Source organism: Balaenoptera borealis, assembly GCF_965194805.1.
Source record: "Balaenoptera borealis genome assembly, chromosome: 17".
In the NCBI taxonomy this organism is placed as follows: Eukaryota; Metazoa; Chordata; class Mammalia; order Artiodactyla; family Balaenopteridae; genus Balaenoptera; species Balaenoptera borealis.
The window spans coordinates 64,495,652-64,515,510 of NC_138876.1; the positions used below are offsets into that span (position 1 = coordinate 64,495,652).

Sequence of the window (19,859 nt, forward strand, 5' to 3'; positions counted from 1 at the left end):
ATAGAGAGCAAACGTATGGGTACCAAGGGGGAAGGGGGACGTGGGATGAATTGGGAGATGGGGATTGACATATATACACTATTGATACTATGTATGAAATAGATAACTAATGAGAACCTACTGTATACCACAGGGAACTGTACTCAGTGCTCTGCGGTGACCTAAATGGGAAGGAAATCCAAAAAAGAGGCGATATATGTATACATATAGCCGATTCACTTTGCAGTACAGTAGAAACTAGCACAACATTGTAAAGCAACTATACTCTAATAAAAGTTTTTAAAAAAGTAAAATGGGTATTCCTTCTTTTAAGTCTCAGTAAATAAAGTTGACAGTTAATGCTGTCTGGTGTTAGCAATGTAGCAAATCATGATTCCCACTTTACAATGTCATATAATTATCTTATTAATAATACTAGTCCATTTTTTTTCTATCAACCACACAGATGTAAGAAGCTGAAATTACTTAAAAGCTTCTAGAATTCTGGAAAAGGTAACGGAAATGTTTAAAACAATAGAGATACTTAGTCATCTATCCAAAACCCATGGGTTTAGATAACAATCAAACCAATGTTCATTATCATTAATTCTCCAAACCAAACATGAATAACGTTAATTTTGTAATCAAAACAACTTACGGTATGTTTATATTTATGAAATTTAATATTCCAGATGACTCAAAGTAAAGTATCATAGTACACAAAAAATGAGATTGCCTAATGTCAATCTTATTGGATATTTCAACTTTGCATCAGACTAGGATTTAACTACCACATATTGAGTATCTAGCACATAATAGGCCTATACCAGCAATATCTTGAAAATTGCCCTTTAAGGTAAGTATTGTTATCCTAAATTTACACTCCAGTATACTAATGTTTAAAAAGGTAAATTAACTTTTCAAAGATTAAATAAGCTAATAAATTTTAAGCTGGGATTTAAGCCAAGTTCTTTTGACTCCAAATCCAGTGCTTTTTCTGATTATACTTTGCTGGATTGGGTATAACTGGAAAATTTTGTAGATGACTGAGTCTTCTGTGATGCCAAAAAAAGAGATTGTTTTGATATGTGTTAGATAAGTATGAGAACCTTGCCTGCTAATGTATTCCAAAAAACCATCTTTAGAACTCTGCACAATGTTAATCCTAAATCTCTGCTATTGGGAAGCTATATCTCCCAAGTGGGATTTTTGCTTGTGATCACAGATGTAAGCAATAGCAGGGCCACAGCATATTGGTTACCCCTAGACAAACTGTTGGTCAAAGGACAGTTACTTATTTGACAAATAATTCTTACCAGCTTTCAAAAATATAAGTAAGTTATGAAGTACTGGAAACATTTGCAATTAATTTAAAACTAAAATTTCTGCATAAGCTTAACTCTGCAGGAGTTTAGAAATAAAATATTAAGGACAAGCATTTACAATTTGCAGGGAATAATTGTACCAACTTTACAATACGGTCTAAAGGAAGCAAGAATTTTCTTCTTGGATCTTTTATAGAATTGATTGTCATTATGTTCAACAGAATCTATAAGGGTAATGGATCAGTGTCTAAGAAGCAAACATGACTAGGACACCAAAATTACCTCAAAATTCACTAATAACAAATCAAAATAATTAGGCTTATCATAGTTGTTTACGTATGTCAAATTAAAAAAATCATGGTGTTTTTATGTGGATTCTATTGAGAAAATCAAATTGACCTTTCAAAATATGCAATTCAGGGGCTATAGGAATAAATGACTATGATAAAATAAATGGTTGACCAATAAATGTTTCCTTACTTTTAAAACCGTCTTCACACCTGAATGACCAGATGATGCAATTCTTAAGAACAAACAAAAACCCTAATGAAATAGAGGAGAAGATCAACACTACATTTTTTAAAGAAACTGGTGATCTACTAATGCAAACCCATTAGTGATATTATCACTGCATCATTTGAGCATTAAAATTTGCCTTGTACCTGTCTCCGTCAACCTTTTTCTTTGATTCTCTTTCCTCTGTGTCTCTTTTTTTCCATTCAATTGACTTTCTTCTTTACACTGTCTCCTGACACTGCCTTCTGGAAGCATTTGGGGAAAGGCACACTTCTTTCCCTATGAAAGCAAATTAGGCAACATTAGGAATTCTCCGTTTAAGAAATATTTTCTTCAGATACATGTGACTTAGTAAAGAGTTTCAGATGAACATCACTTTTTCCTAAGGGGAGAATCATATATTTCATTAATTTGAACGTAAAGCAGAGATATAATTCAAAACCTTTAATTCTGAAATATTCGCATAATAGAAGTGAGCTGTAGTACAGTGAATCCAAACAGTGACTAGTACAAAAATAATCTACATTGAGCTAATAATTTACATTTGTTTTTAGTTTGGGGGTTTTGTTGTCAAAGTTTATTTTCTCATTTCTTATTTCTTATGCAAGTAATTAAAATTAATGTTCACTTCCTGAATTAAGATCAGTTCAAAAAAAAGAATTAAGATTTTTCCCACAGAAGAATTCATCCAGTAAGTAACTTCACATATTTGAGTTGAATGTGAAACTTTAATGGAATGGTGGCTGCAGAAGCTCTCAAAGAGCAAATCCTAACATTGGGAGAAACATTCAAAGAGAAAGCCAAAGAGAAGCTATAACTTGTAAAGCATGGATAATAGAGTCTAGAACTTCATGAGACTCTATGAAACTTCAAGGAATAAGAAAAATTAAAGACTCATAAGAAAAGCTATGAATATTTAAATATTTTCAAAATCTGGCTTGCTCAACTTCTCCTGAACATTATTGAAAATGCACAAAGGATTTATGAGGGGAGAAATGATTCATTCTTTTAGCTCTTACTTATCATAAATGGATTAGCAATATACATGGGAAACTTTGTAGACTTTAAGAGTCAGAACCAGGGTTTACCAATCTACAGACATCTGATGACAAGATGGGAAAGCTCCCTTGAATCTTAGATTAGTCTCCTTGGCTTTTCAATGTTACTCAGAACCAGGAAATTACACAAGTTTTCTTTTTGTTGCTAAAACTTGGCTTTTAGTCAGAGTTAAGGGTAATGTTAGGTGTAAATCACAAGAGCATTTGGTCCAACTAAAATATTATTTTTGAACTGGGTCTTAGACTAGACCCTCATATATATCAGCTGTTCCCAGGCAGAGTAGTAAAAACATCTGTTTAAAAAAACATTGTTTATTTTGTCCTATCTCCTAATGCTGTACTTAAAAACAATTATGACAATACTGGGAAAAAGATTGGGCTTTTCTGTTTTGCATTCATACCAGGGAATTTTTTATTTAAATAATAAAGCAAAGCAACATAGGATCAAAAGTAGTTCTATTACTTAGTTTCTACGAGTTCTGGACTTTTACTTTTAGGTGCAAGCAGTTTCTGTGATATACTGTCCCTTATATTAGAGCTTCCTAAGATTGCTCCCTCCTCCCTTCCCTCTCTCATTGCTACCCCCAGCACTGTTCCCTTTCCTTTTGCCTAGCCAGGTCCCCTCAGTAGGATCTGTTTTTAAAATAGTTCTATCTATGTGCCCAGATGTATTCCAGACTGGGGCATTAAGTATGGATGTCAGAAGCTTCATGTTCTGTATCTAATGGATCTTGAAATTAGATCTTGTTGCCCTTAATGGTGAATTCTAATTACTGACTCTGTCCCTGGGTCTCAGGATTCTGGATGATTTCTCTCCACTCCTCTTGTGAGCCAGGGCACAGTTCCTGTCATGTGATCGACAAGCTCATTCCCCTTAAGGAATGAAAACATCTTGAACACAGATTGTTTCTAGTTTTGTTAGCCTCCTCCCCTGGCAGGCTGGATTCTGTGTCCTGTTTCTCTTCTTGTGAGTGGATGGAGTTCCACCATCACCATGAGTGTAACTTTGAAGATAGCATACTGCCTCTGTGAGTCTGCTTGTAAATCAGTGCTCTTCCATGGCCACTGATCTTTCCTATATTCATGAAAGCTTGAACTGGGTCTGAAACCCGTACTCAGTGTACTCTGTGCAATTGATCATCCTACTGCCTTTATTAGGGCCAGCCCCTTAGATCGGTCAGTTTTCCTGGCCTCACAGGTCTGCCTTCTTTTCTTTCTGCTCACTTCTCTCTACGAACTGAATTACTGAGGCCTCACTTGCCATAACTCATCCCTGCATGTTCCCATCATCATATCGACGCACCTGGACCCTTGGTGATATTGTACAAATATTCATACTTGTATTCAGGAAACATGTATAACGCTCTGCTTACTATTGCAGCCCTGCTCCTCCTCCTCCAAACTCAAACAGAATATTTTTCTTTCCAAAGCCAATCAACAATCATAAGGAAAAAGAATTCTCTCCTGCTCATTTCTTTGTGCCCAACTTCTCCATCACCCACCACAGCAGCACACAGTGTCACCACCCTCCCACCAAAAATCACAAGCGCTATGGAGACAGTCAAATAAATAAGAGGGTCTTAAGGGAGGCCAGGGTGGCTGCAGCAGAGAGAAAAAAAAGAGAACTAGAACTGAGTTTAGGGATGCACATTGAAGCCAAATAGCTTAAATCTCTTAAAGCATAGAAATAGTGATGTATAAATTGTCACCCAAAGAGGATCCATTTGAGAGTAGAAAGGAACACTATCGATAACTTTACCAGGAAAATGATGTAAAATGAGACTACATAGGACTGATTGGAACATATGGTCAACTTATAAATACGGGAATTTTGTCTCTAGTCTAAGAACAATACGGAAGCAGTTGAAGTGTTTCAGACTTGTGCATGATTTGATTGGCATTTCAAGAATGCATCTGTGGTTAAAAAAAAAAAAGTCAGCTCCAACCCCTCTCTCTAAAATTTATCTTTACTGTGGGAAAGTCTCTGGGTAATTATCACCAACATGCCTGCTCCAAGTTGTGCTACTACCTGGGTAATACTCCTGGGACCACCAGTGGTATATGATTTTTTTCCCTTCACACTTCATAAGGCAATTGAGTTAAACCTGAAGCATTTAAAGATGGTGTGATGGCAGGATCTTAACAGTACTTAATTTTCAAGTGAAAACTTATGTGTCTTAAAAAATAATTATTATGTTATTTTTTCTTAAATACTATATACATGTTGAAAGAACTTTTAAAATATAATTATAAATATATTTGAGCCCCTTTTTCACATTACATTACATCATTTTCATTTTCCCATGTCATTAAAATATCTTGGTAAATATTATTTTAATTTCTGCATACTATGCCATTACATGGAGATAGCATATCTTAATTTCTCAATTGTTGAACATGTTGATAAAAACTTTGGCAAGTATATGTATCCATATTTCAGAACATTGTTTTATAATGGATTCCTAGAAGTGGAATTAGTCTATAAACAGATAAAATCATGTTGAAACCTCTTGATACATATTGCCAAACTGCTTTCCAGAAAGTTTAAAGTGATATGATTTACAATCATATCAGTATTGTATTAGAAAGCCTAAGTCAACGACGTTGTCTTGCCACCACTGAGTATGTACCATTATGTTTTAAAAAGTTTGTCAATCTTATAAGAAAATGCATGGCATATCATTACTGGTATAATTTGCATTTCCTTAATTCATGGTAAGTTAAAACAGGATCTCACACATATTAGCTATTTGCATTTTCTCTTTTGTGAATTGCCTATTCACAATGCTTACCCATTTCCTATTTTTTATTAAAGTTATGTTTCTTTTTCAATTAATTTGTGTGGGCTTTAGAAAAACTTTTTTTTATAAACTTTCCTTCCTTTTGCTTTCCTTGGGTTTATATGATTTTTTCTAGATTGTTGAATCATTTTAAAAATTAAATGGTTTCAAACATAAAAATCTTACTTTTTCATTAAAATATGTACTGCATGCTCAGTGAAAACAGTTGAAAACATGGAAGAAAGAATTTAAAGCTTCCCCTTATTTTTCTACTTTAGTAATAAAATTATTTAAGATTATAATTTGCTTTCTATGCGAAGCTTTGACGTGTGGTATTTCCTTGATATTAATGTGTCATTAAAATTTAATTTACTCTTTGCTCTAATAATCACTTAAGGGAGTGTTATTTTGTAAAACTTCTCATACCTTTAAATTTATTGCAATTTTCTAGTTTTGTCACTTGGTTAGAAACACTGGCCTGTACCATTACTGCTTTACCGAGTTTATTGTGGTTTTCTTTGTGTCCTAGTATGTAATTTAGTTTTGTAAATGTCCCATGAACAACAGAAAATATATCTTTTTAATTTTCCAATTTATAAGGAAGAGTTTATACCCATAGATTAATCAACTTTATTATGTATATTTTTCAAAACTTCTATGATAGCATTCATCTTGTTCTGCAATAAACTGAAAGTAGGATCCATTTTGGCTCCTTGACCAGTAGTAAATTAAAAATACACTAAAATCTTCCACCAGAATAAATTTGTCAGTTTTTCCTCATATTTTATATGACCTTTGATTTGTCCTTGTTTAGGATCTACTTCTGGGTACATGGACATGATCGTGACCCTTGTGTCTCCGTTAGGAATTCTACCTTTTAGCAGTAAAAATACTTTATGTCTATTTTAACACATATTAATGTTTCTTAATTAATTATTTCACACATCTTTGACTATTTAATTTTTTTCCTTAAGGTTTCAACTTTGTTCAACAGCTTCAAGTTCATTTAACTGGTTCATGTAGCAAACATAACATTGGATTAACTTAACACAATCTGACAGTCTTTTACTTAATAATTTGATCCTTTCATATGTATTATACTATCATAATTTTATATTCATTCATGTTTCTGTCACTTTGTATCATATTCTCTTCATTAATGTTTTCTTTCTGTTCTGTAATTTTTAAATTTTCTTGTGTGTGTGTGTGTGTGTGTGTGTGTGTGTGTTCTTAGACATCCTAACTCTAGCTGCATAATTTGTTCAAAGACATTTTACAAATATGTGTTTAAATTGAATGTCAAAGTCAATAACATATAAATTTTTAAATCCCCTTTTAAAGTGGGGGGTGTTCACTACCAAATGTAAAATAGATAGCTAGTGGGAACAGGGAGATCAGCTTGGTGCTTTGTGTCCACCTAGAGGGGTGGGATAAGGAGGGTGAGAGGGAGATGCAAGAGGGAGGAGATATGGGGATATACGTATATGTATAGCTGACTCACTTTGTTATACAGCAGAAAATATCACATCATTGTAAAGAAATTATACTCCAATAAAGATGTTTAAAAAAATAAATAAATAAAGGGAGGGTGTTCAATATGTTGTTTTTCTCTCTCTCCTTTACCAGATTTTGTTAATTCAATTAGAGTTGTAAATACCACCAATTTTCTTTAAAAAAAAAAAAGCATTAATCTTCCTAAAGAAGAATAAAAGGTAATTGTGTTACTTATCTCTATGTGGTCAGTTGTTTCAATGCTCACTCAAACCATCTCAAGCATGACTATCTCATTCCTCTGTTCCTTACTTTGATTTGCTCATCATCTGCCACCACCAGAAACACACCACCTCTTCAGGTCTTAGGGCTGAAATTTGAGAAATAAAAATTAAAATTTAAGAAATAAAATCCCCGTCTCTCCCATTATCTCCCACCTCAGGCTGATATTAAGAATCTGTACTTGCTTTAGAAGACATCTCAGCTGTCCCCCTGTCCCTTCTATGGGTGTGACTGAACCCCCAGGGCTGTGTTAAGGGCTCTTTTCCTTAGGGCTGGAAATATAATGCAGATATGTAGTTACAATATAAATTGATATGTTTCTTTGGATTAGAAAAATATTCTTTTCCCTTGAATGTTATTTTTCTTCCATCTTTTCTATTCTTTCATTTGTATGTTGGGTCTTAGGTTGAGTCTTCCATACTTATTATAATTTTAATCCTATTATCTTATATACATTGCTGGGTGGCACAAGGTCTGTTGAGTCAACACTGGCTAGATGGAGTCCATGGAATGAGTCTCCTGTTTGATTCAGTACATTCTTACCCTTAACATTGGCCACTCTGACTTAGAAGGGGTCTATAGGGAATTGCTCAGGTTCAGCTCCCACTCTTTTTCAGGAGTGCCAAGGTCATGTATCAGTATTCCAGTGTGATTCTTTCCATTCATCTAATACTCTTTGTGATAGCTAAATTTACATGTCAACATTGCTCAGCTATGGTGTCCAGTGGTTTGGTCAAACACTAGTTTAGCTGCTGCTGTGAATGCAGTTTTTCAATGTAATTAATATTTATGATCAGTTGACTTTAAGTAAAGCAAATTAATGTGCTTTACTTCCTAATGTGGATGGGTCTCATCCAATCAGGTGTGGGCCTAAAGGGCAAAGACTGAGGTTCCCCAAAGAAGAAGGAATTCTTCCTCAAGACTGCAACATAGAAATTCTACCTGAGTTTCCAGCTTGCTTGCCTGTTTTTAAGTATTTCAGACTCAACTCTGCAACATCAACCCTACATTTCTAGCCTGCTAAGCTGACTTACAGATTTTAGATTTTCCAGTCCCCAAAATTACGTTAAAATAAAGCCAGTTTGTTAAAATACATCTCTCTGTCTCTCTCACCCTCTGTCTCTCTTCACATACACATATGCATATGTATATTCATATATATGTGTAAATATTTATATAACACATATTTGTAATATAAATATCATATTTAATATAAATATAATATAAATTATATAAATATAAATATATTTACAAATATAAATATATGTAATATATGTATATAAATATCCTATTCTTTCTGTTTCTCTGGAGAACAATGACTAATATGGATTGTAGCATGCTACCCTACTTTCTAGTGCTGAGGCTGATGTAGATTTTTATCCTAATTCTATATGGTATTAGATGTCTCAGTGGGAATTTGGGAGAGAAAAAATAATTACAGTATCATGCTGATCTATTAGACCTAAGTGTCAATTTGGTTATATTTTTTCTTTTGTTCTTTTCATTTTTAATATTCTCCCTAGGATAACTCATCCATTCTCTTATACAATTATTACCTATTTGAAAAAACATTCCAGAAAGTATATCTCAGGTGTCAACAAAATACTTCCAACTGCTTAGCTATAGTTTTAGCAGAACTATATTCTCCTCAAACAATATTCAGTGTCTGCTTTCACAGAATACTAAATTTGACCTAATAGGACATGTAAGATGATTATGAAATGTGCCCTGTCCTCAAGAGGTATAAAGTATAATGGAAGAAAAACTAAACCTGGGCATGAGTAAGCATAACACAAAGTTGTACATGTTACATGTCACAAAGAAAAATGTATATTCATTGCTCAGGAATTTCAGAGAAAGGAAAGACTAATCTGGTTCTCAAAGATCAGAGAATTCTTTGTGATTCTAATATCTGAGCTGGAGTTTAAAGCATAGGCAAGCTTTTAGACACATGGAGATGGGTGGAAATAATAATACAGGAAAAGGGTAGAGTTTCAGTTAAGACACAGGTACGGATAATATACAGGTAACTATATATATGTCTGATATACTTGGTATAAATGTAAACTGTTTACAGAAAAATAATGGGAAAGGCATTTGGAAAGGTAAATGGAAGCAAAATGATGCAATGCAAAGACAATAAAGTTTTCTGAACAGGAAAGAGAAAGGAGAAAACTACAGAACTAATATTTTGAGTGCATGTTATGTACTTGGCACTTCTGTGCTAGTTTATTTAATTTTTGCCCCCTTGGTGAGCATTCAAATATTTATTTTGACCTCTTTCTCTATGAAAAGCAATATTGAAGTCAGTGGGAATCATAATGAAATAATAGCATCAATAGTCTCATTTAGTAGCCAGAGATGTCAGTCTCACACAGGTTAGGCAGTGCACCTAAGATAGTACCCTGCTAGTTAAGAATCAATGCCAAGTTTAGAAGCTGTATCCATCTAAGTCTAAAACTAGTTTATTGTTTGTCTGTTGTTTTCCACCATAACATGCCACCTTAACTTGTGCTTAGAATTGAACTTTATGACAGCTCACCTCAAAGAACAAGATTAATTTTCCATTTCCTGTGCCCCCTCCTTATTTCAGGCTGTTATTATTTGCTTTACCTCTTGACATCCCACCTGTCTCTCTGAGTGCCCAGTGTAAGCATCACTTCCTTTTGAATATTTCCTGATCTCCCCATCATCCTTAACCCAGCAGCCATCTCTGAACCTTAATAACAGAGATTGACCACACCAGTAACATGGCTCAATGTTTCATAACTAGTTTCATGTTTATTAGCACAAATATTTAACTCTCCTATTTGATGGTAAGCCCTGGGAATTTCAGGCTTTATAAACCAATGAAGATGCCTTGGGTTATAGAAACAGTAAGTGGAATGGGCCCTCCATTGCCCCAAGTGAAACCTTATCTGATTGAAGAGTCACATGTGAACACAGATAGCGACAATATAGTGTGATAACTCCTTAGAGCTGGAAAAAAGTGACCCTTCTGCACCTACAAGAATACCTCACATATAAACAGACAATTAGTAACTATTTTTTGAACAAAGGGGTTAAAACATTCAAGTACTTGTTCATGACAAGATAATTTCTGATAAGTTCCTCTGGAGCTATTCACTTCAAAGATTCAAAATGTGACATATTTCATTTTAAAAACATGAAAAGAGACATTACCTTAAACTTTTCTTGTTGGAAAGCAGGAATGTTCTTCCTACCGTACTCGGCTGTGCTTACACCTTCCTTCTTCAGAGGTCTAGATTTAAGATTACCATAAAGTTGGCCTGCATTCTGTTTGCTTTTTCCATGCCACTAGAAACAGCATTTTCTTGGTATTTCTATTGAAAACACTTTCGGCTCATGTTATTTGTCTCTCTTGCCACAGGGTGTGTGCATGTTCGGGGCAGGGGGGCGGGTAGAAAATGGGCAGCGCTACAAACTGGCAACAGGATTCTAGAGGAGAATGCTTTAAAACAAACCACACGTGGTACTTTCCCAAGTCCCCAGTGGCCTGGATTTCATCTCTATTGAGAATAGGGAAATAAAGACAAATGCTAACACTGCTTGCCTTTAGAAAGCAGAGCTCCTTAGTGGTCTTAGTGTAAAGAATTTGCTTCTAATGCTTTTAGAAAGCATCATTGTAAATAAATACATTCAAGGGCCCTCCTTGAATACATTTAGTGACTATGCCCATTTATTTGCAAGGAGGGCCTTTGAGTTTCACTGACTGGTTTCCAAGATATTGGTTCCTCTAAAAATTTCCAAGATACTGGTTCCTCTAAAAAAGAAGAAGGTACAGCCAAAAAGACCTTTGTTATCAAAGATCTTTTTATACTGAACAATGCAGAGCAAAGCAGATGAAACGTAGACATCCTTTCTTTCACTATTCAAAAGATTTTGACGTGGCTGGAGAAATATGAACACCCTACTTGACCCTTTTCTCAGATTTTGGAACCAGTTCTCTCTCTTGGGGTATGTTTTTCCCTTAGTTTTGATTTGTCCTTTAATTTGACAACAACTCTAAGCCAACAATTTGAAATAGTTTTAAATATTATTTGGTGACAAGTCATTCCAATTTTGAGAACTTGAAAAAACCCAAAAGCCTAAGATATAAAAAGAGCATATGGTAAGTTAGCATCAGAGCTAAAGTGTTCATCTGTCTTTAGTACATTTTGCCATAAAACTGTATATAAATACTATATATGTATATATGAATATGTTATATATTCATATACTTTTATATCTGTATGAGCATATACATATACATTCAAACAGGGCTGTGGCAATGTACCATAATTTGTATAATAAGATTGCTCTAGTATTGAGTCTTGGCTCTGTTACTTACTACTTGAGCAAGCAACTTAACCTTCTGAGCCTTACCTTCCTCATCTGTAAAATTTGCATAATGATGTTCACCTGTTATTATTAGGATACAATTTAATAACATGTATAATCACCTATCAGAAAACTTGGTTCAAATCAGGAGCTCAATATTATTGTTGATGTTGCTTTTGTTAAAGTTCCCAAATTTACCCAAGAAGATAGCTGTAAAAGTTATCCCAGTTAAACAACCCAAAAGAATACAAAAGTTTTCCTGGTAACTTTCCAATAAGCTTTTTTTTCTATTTCTTTCTCTTCCCCTGCTTTGACTTCAGTGTTCACCACCAGTATGATTCCAACGCTAAAGATGGTTGGTCGGCTGGATACCAGGAGAATAAGATTATTTCATTGGTTAAATGGTGCTTTTTTTTCAGTGTTGTTCCTCATGTCTCCCTATATCATGGTCTTTGGTTTTACAAACCATTCTCACAATGAAAAAATAGTCCATTTAGATAATACAGTTAATGAGCAAGTCAATTCCATTTGTAAAACCATTAATTCTATTGCTTTACAAAATTGTGCTTTTTCTCTCCCTCTGGACCAATCAATTGGGTTATAATAATACACTTTTTGTGGCTCAATTACACAAAATTTCTCTGCCATTTGCTGTCAAAACAAAAACTGTATTCTTTTACTTGACAACTATGAAGAACTGTTTTCTTCACTAGTTTGGTTTCCTAGTAACACAGAATCATGATTTAAGTGTTCACAATAGTGACTTGATCTTAAGCAATTATTACTATGGTGATAACACCAAGCATGAGTCTTGAGTGGACTCACCATTACCTTCCAGTAGCAGTGCGAAGAGCACTTAGGGACTATCTTTTCCTACAGGAACCTGGTCTTTTCTGTTTCAGCTATAGATTTAGGGAATGTGAAAACTCTTGCCAGTTTATTTTAGTAACAAGGGGTTAAAGGTTTTGCTCAGCTTTTCACATTTGAGAGGAAGACATTGGCATGGATTTTTCCTAGACTTGTGGAATGCTTTGATAAGGACTGGCCCATTAACAAAGTAAAATATTTGCCAAGACAATGGATATCTCCATGTTTACCTTGTATTATAGGCATCTTTAAGAATTTTTCTAACACTCCATATTTAATCTATGCTTTGGAGGCTTAAAGCTCTCATTACTTTTGAGGTCATTGCTTTTTTCTCTATAATCTCTCCACTTTAAATTCAGTGTGTGAGTTTAAAGTTTTTACCTAGAAATCACGTGCATCTCTGTGGTTTATTCCAATGGCCTATGGCCAATCAACACAAAGATTAAGGCTTGAAATGTAACATTTTTTTTCCTCATTAGTATAATTGGATATGCTCTGAGGGTGGCACTAAATTTCCTTACCTTCCCAACTTTTTCTTGGAAGAATAAACTTACTAAATGCATTAGACAAAATTAAGTGATACTGCCAGCATTGTTGCTCTTGTTATTTCAGTGAGAATATGCTACCCTTGAGGAGGACCACTTCCAGGGATGGCCAGAAAAAAAATAATTAAAATGCTCCTGGGCTTCCCTGGTGGCGCAGTGGTTGAGAATCTGCCTGTCAATGTAGGGGACACGGGTTCGAGCCCTGGTCTGGGAAGATCCCACATGCCGCGGAGCAACTGGGCCCATGAGCCACAACTACTGAGCCTGCGCGTCTGGAGCCTGTGCTCCGCAACAAGAAAGGCCGCGATAGTGAGAGGCCCGCGCACCGCGATGAAGAGTGGCCCCCACTCGCCGCAACTAGAGAAAGCCCTCGCACAGAAGCGAAGACCCAACACAGCCAAAAATAAATTAATTAATTAATTAATTTAAAAAAAAAAGAAAGTGCTCCTGGTTTTTAGCTGACTTAACTGAGTAATGCCAGTAGCTCTTTTTGTTCCTCTGTCAAATGTCATAATGGATGGCACAACACAGGCTAAAATTTCTTGATATTTTCTTGATACTTGGCATGTAATAAACATTATTCTTCACAATAATGAGGGCTGGGAATCTCTTGATTAAAATCTAATGCCTCCCAATCATACCTAAACAGTGATGTAGGTCATTTCATAATTACATTAGCTGGGCTAGAAGTGAGGATAAGGGAGGCATTATTGTAAAAATTTTCACATCCTTCATAGTTGATGATAGTTCCACACCCCCTATCACTTACTATGTGATCCCGCAATCACTAAAAACGAGCTATCCAAAGAACACCAAGAGTCACCTAATCTTTAAGGAGTTCTGATTGGTTTTTTGCTAGCACAAGTCAATGTGAGATCTTGGAAGCCATCTGAAGACTGCCTACCACAGCCTACAATCTGCTATTCAGTGTCCAACAAGTTGTCAGTCATCCAATCCTCTAAAGGGGCCTTAGAATTTATATAACATCCTAGGGAATTCTGCTTATTTAATAAAATACAGATAGGAGTTTTAAGTAAAACATTTCTATATTAACTATCAAATTAAGTGATTTTCTGAGAGGTTGAAATGGGAGATCCTTTTGGATTTGAGTAGTTATGGAAATTTTCATGATTGTAACTAGATATAAGTGAACAATTCTGGCCACATCATTGTCTATTGAACTTAATTTCTATTGCTTGCAAGAGTCCTTCACATACATTTTTTTTTTGTAATTGCAGTTAAGCAAATGATATGTCCTTCCTGAATGTGGTAATTGATTAAAGTTCTTATAATTAGAGCAGCGGTTCTCCACCGGGTTGATATTGTTCTCCCGTACGCCCCGCCCCACCCCAACCCTAGATATTTGACAAGACACTTTTTGTTGTTGCAACTGGGAGGGGTCATGCTTCAGTCATTTAGCGCACAGAGGCCAAGAATGCTGCTAAACATCCTACAATGCACAGGACGGACACACACACACACACACACACACACACACACACACACCCCTGAAAATTATGCAGCCCAAATGGCAATAGTGCTGATATTGCAAAGCTGAGTTAGAGTTATAATAAAACAGGGTAGGTCATGGGAGAAGACTTACTTCCTAAAGTTATTCCACTCAATTGCAATTCCACAGTCTCAGTAGGATCAATGGTCACACTATTCATCGGGTTTCTGTTATTCCTTCCACAAGATGTTTTAGGGAGCCTACAATGTCCCAGGTGCTGGTCATTTAAAGATGAGCAAACACAGACTGTGTCCATGCTCTTATGGAGCTTAAGTCTGGTGGGGAAGTCAGATCAAATTATGACACTAATGAATAAACAATTGCAAATAGGAATCTTTAAATTAATGGAATTTGATTCTATGAGATGACTTAACACAGGAAACACTAAATCTATAGTGCTAGTGAAGGCTCCCTTGTGGAAATGGTGCTTAAGCTGAGAGCTGAAGGCTGAGTTGGGGAAGCACAGGGGAGGAATATTCCATACGCAGTCGTTGGTGGCTATAACACAGAGAAAAGGGAGAGAGGGCCCAGAGGAAGCAGAAGAAAGAACAGGCCAGACAGTGCCTCGCTGTGAGCCACATTAAGGATGTGATCTCTAGATGAAGAGCAAGGACAAGCCATGAATGGTTTTTATGCAGGATATTGGCAAGATCGGGCTTATTTTAAGATGGCTAGAGGTGGAATTCGGAAATGGTTCTTCAACGACCCAACATCAACCTTGAAGAAAGACTGGTAGAATGTCACAGTGCTCTGTTGTAGTCTTTTCCTATTCAATAATTTATCAGAAAGAAGATATGACACATATATACAATGGAATATTACTCAGCCATAAAAAGAAATGAAATTGAGTTATTTGTAGTGAGGTGGATAGATCTAGAGTCTGTCATACAGAGTGAAGTAAGTCAGAAAGAGAAAAACAAATACCGTATGCTAACACATATATATGGAATCTAAAAAAAAAAAAATGGTTCCGATGAACCTAGGGGCAGGACAGGAATAAAGACACAGACGAAGAGAATGGGATTTGAGGACACGGGTAGGGGGAAGGGTAAGCTGGGATGAAGTGAGAGAGTGGCATGGACATATATACACTACCAAATGTAAAATAGATAACTAGTGGGAAACAGCTGCATCACACAGGGAGATCAGCTTGGTGCTTTGTGACCACCTAGAGGGGTGGGATTGGGAGGGTGGGAGGGAGATGCAAGAGGGAGGGGATATGGGGATATACGTGTACATATAGCTGATTCACTTTGTTATACAGCAGAAACGAACACAACATTGTAAAGCAAGTGTACTCCAATAAAGATGTTAAAAATTTTTTATCAATAACTTGGATGAAAACATAGATGTGCCAAACAAATTAATAGGTGGCACAATCCTGGAAGGAAACTCTATTATCATAGACAATAAAATGCTTAAAACCCCAAATTATCTCAACAAACCAGATCATTGAGCTAAAACTAAATAGATGAAAGCTGGAGAGATGCAAGTAAAAACCTCAATTCGGTCTTTTGAATAACTGAGTTTAGAGATTCAGTTATAGGACTAGCTTTGGCAGTAGTTCATGTGAAAATATCTAAATGTTTTAGCATACTACAAGTCATAATTATGCCATGATTGCATGAAAGAGCCAACACAAGCCCAAGTTAAATTAATAAAATAAATAGCCTCTACATTTGCCAGCCCCTGTGGAGAGTATTATAGGCATGTCTGAGTACCACATCAAAAGCAGGACATTTAGATACTACAATACATCCAGATATAGACAAATTGTATGGTAAAGGAAACTGAAAAAAATGATTCCATGAACCGGAAATCATAATAACATTTTCTGAGCGAGAATTGCAGAGGGTTAAAACATATTACCTGGTAGTGTGAAAAGTTCCCTATCATTTAAAAATTCAAGCAGAGGCTATAAGATTGTTTTCCAGAGCACTCTGAAGGAGACCTCTTAACTGGAAGGGAGGTTAAACTAAATAGATGAGTTTGACATTTTTTTTCCATTTCGAACAATCACTGAAGTCTATGAGCATGAATCCTCATGAATCCAGCCTTTTCTGGCTGCCAAACATCTGAACCCTGTCTATACATGTGGTAAATGTCTCACTGTATGAGTCTTGGTGGGAGACGGATCCTTCCTTCCACTAGAGAAACCGAAAGTGGCAAATCCTTATTTTTACAACCTTCCTTGCATGGAGGACATAGAATTTATCATTTCACTTCAGTTAATCAGAGGTACCTGCACTGGACTTTGTATAGTGAGCTGACAAAGCAAAAGAAGAATCCCTTTTGGGAGCAGGTAGCTCCGTCAGATCGAGAAAGCAATAAACAGGACAGTGGCAGCAGCTCAGCCATGGGCAGTGGTGGCAGTGCTGGTGTCATTTGTAGCCTCTTTTACGGTCCTGGCTGCTGCCCAACATCTCTTGCTCCTGCCTGTTTTCCAAGCCCGTTGCCACAGCTTTGCCTAAGAGTCTGTGATTTTCCCAATATCATTTTGATAAATGCCGTTTCAGCTTAAATCATCCAGATTTGGTTTCTGTTCCTTGCAATGCAAACTCTGATTGGTACAACCTCAAATGTGTATTTCGCTTGATGTTAAAATCTATGTTTCTATGAGGCTCTAAAAGGCAATAGATGTCAAATTCCGAAGTGAGGCTCCCAATCACCATGTTCAGTTTTACAAAAGGAGTGGCCCCCAGCCTTCATTCCTGACTCTGGGAACCTTAAACCAGATCAAGAATATAGATACAAAACAAAGAGAGGAGAGAGGTGAGAATACCGTTGAAAATATTTACAGTGGATTCTTATTATTTGTGGATCTTGTATTTGCAAACTTGCCTACTCATCCAAGTGTTGCTGTATACTGCCTGTGTGGCAAAGCATAGAATAAATCGATGTTTCTCTCTCTCACACAAGAGAAAGATTGCCAGAACACAGGTATCTTAAGCCCTATCCAATAAGACTATCTACAGGGATAAAACGGCCTCAGCAGGAAAAGGCTAAATATGCACTGCCAGATAGACCAGGAGCTGTGGACGCAGTTGCAAGTGGCCATACAGAATTGAAAAACTATGGGAGAGAGAGGCCCAGCAAAGAACTTCTGGAGGATCTACAAAGTGTCCTTGGACAGAGAGAGTCAGTTTGCCAAGCTCAGGTAGCGCAAAGCCCTATTGTACCAGAAAAACTTGTCCTATCCCTTTTTATTTTCTCCCTCTTCTCCCCTACCTTCAAGCATGCTGGGAGTTTGGAAAAACAGATAGTGAGAGGAAGCCAAGAAGCTCAAACTGGGAAGCAGAGAAGCCAATACAACTTCCTTTCCCAATGAGGGTCTCCAGCCCAGAGCAGGACCAAGCTGGGGTGGTATGGTTTAACATCAAGTGTGTGCTTTGCTTTTTTACATGCATGGAAGTAGGCATTTCAATTTCTGAATCAAGCTTATATTTGTGACTTAATGTGTCTGTAGGCTATCATAGACCTGCCAGAGCTTTCATACAGGAACACCCCAGCTGAATGGGAGTGGTTAGGAAATAAGGATTGAATTGCAGTTTAATTAAGTTATGAGTTCATGCTTGTGTAACCAGTTATCTGCTCACATAAGATTTTGCCACTGCACTATGAGATACCTGAGTGCTGGCTCCAGGGCTGGGTTCGAATTCTGCTTCACCACTTGGCAACTGTGGCCAAAGTTTAGTGTGATTAAACACCTCACTAAACTTGAATTTAGTCACATATGAAGGGGAGATGACATTAGTATTTTAGGAATATAGGTTTGTAAGCATTGTCCTTGGGCCAAACCCAGATAAAAGGACAGTGGCATGCCTGGAACTTGGCTGTTTTCTCAGACTCTGCAGGATATGGGGCTCATGAATAGTATCACCAGAAACTGGTGATACTGTTTTTGGGGGTTTTTTTTAAGGGTAATTTAAGGTTTTACTTCTTTTATTTATTTATTTTTGGCTGCGTTGGGTCTTTGTTGCTATGCATGGGCTTTCTATAGTTGTGGCGAGCGGGGGCTACTCTTCGTTGTGGTGTGCGTGCTTCTCTTTGCGGTGTCTTCTCTTGTTGGGGAGCACGGGCTCTAGGCGCACAGACTTCAGTAGTTGTGGCACACAGGCTCAATGTTGTGGCTTGTGGGCTCTAGAGCACAGGCTCAGTAGCTGTGGCACACGGGCTTAGTTGCTCCGCGGCATGTGGGATCTTCCCAGACCAGGGCTCGAACCCGTGTCCCCTGCATTGGCAGGCGGATTCTTAACCACTGCACCACCAGGGAAGCTCATTAGGGAGGTAAGGGCCAAGTCAAGTCAAGACAGAACATTCCTTCCTCTGTGGGTCACCTGCTTTCAAAATATTTCTATGTTTTTGGAAAAATAAAAGGGGAATTCAATCTACTGTTACCAAGGATAAGTACGGAGTCTCTTCCCAAGAAGCCATGACCCACCTGAACTGTTGAAGAAAGCACTCCATAGGTTAGTGTGAGGATACAATAAAATAGAAATAATGCATATAAACTGCTTCATGGCATTTGGCATATAATAAATAACTTAAAATTAATCTAAAATTATTAATAAAGTTAATATGATTTTGATATGTTATATCTCCAGGGTTTAATATGTTTTTCTTTTTTCCAGTTCAACTGGTTATCAGAAAATACAGCTGAAAGAGGCACATAGGGATTATTTTTAATAGCCTCCCTCCCCGTGGCTAAGTTAATTCTCCAAGCATCCAAGATTTTCACATTTTATAATTTACTGTTATTGGTAGCTCTACAGTGATGTTCCTTAACAATGTACTTGTATAGCACAAGAAGGTATTTCTTATGATATCTATCTACATTTTCTCTCAATAAAATTTTAACATATATTATTTTTAATACCTATAGAGATAAAAAATTGAATAATAATTGAAATATTGGAGCCTCCCTCTCCCCCCTCTGCAGCCTCTAGACTCAAACATACTGTCACTAAGTTGCCACAGCACTTCTTATTCAGGCTCAGAAACCAAGTTCTTTCATGCATTACTTTACCTAATTTTCCATCAAATTATCCTTTCTTTATTCCAGGCTTTTTACATTTAATTTATAATGTTTTGCCAAACTTGGGTATAGTACTTTAAAGGTCCTGACCATTGTTAAGTATAATGAAAGGATTATTTCTTAGCGTTTA

The 19,859-nt window shown here is 36.5% G+C and overlaps 1 protein-coding gene and 1 long non-coding RNA gene across 2 annotated transcripts in view; both read right to left on the reverse strand.

Annotated features, from left to right (window-relative positions):
* Positions 1-13,685, reverse strand: part of PI15 (peptidase inhibitor 15) — an 83,734-nt gene extending 70,049 nt beyond the window's left edge. Inside the window, exon 1 of the mRNA XM_082363629.1 lies at positions 1,967-13,685. The gene's annotated coding sequence lies outside the window, so the exon portion shown is untranslated. The remainder of the gene's footprint in view (positions 1-1,966) is intronic.
* Positions 1-19,859, reverse strand: part of LOC309614866 — a 527,064-nt gene that overhangs the window by 100,730 nt on the left and 406,475 nt on the right. The window lies entirely within an intron of this gene.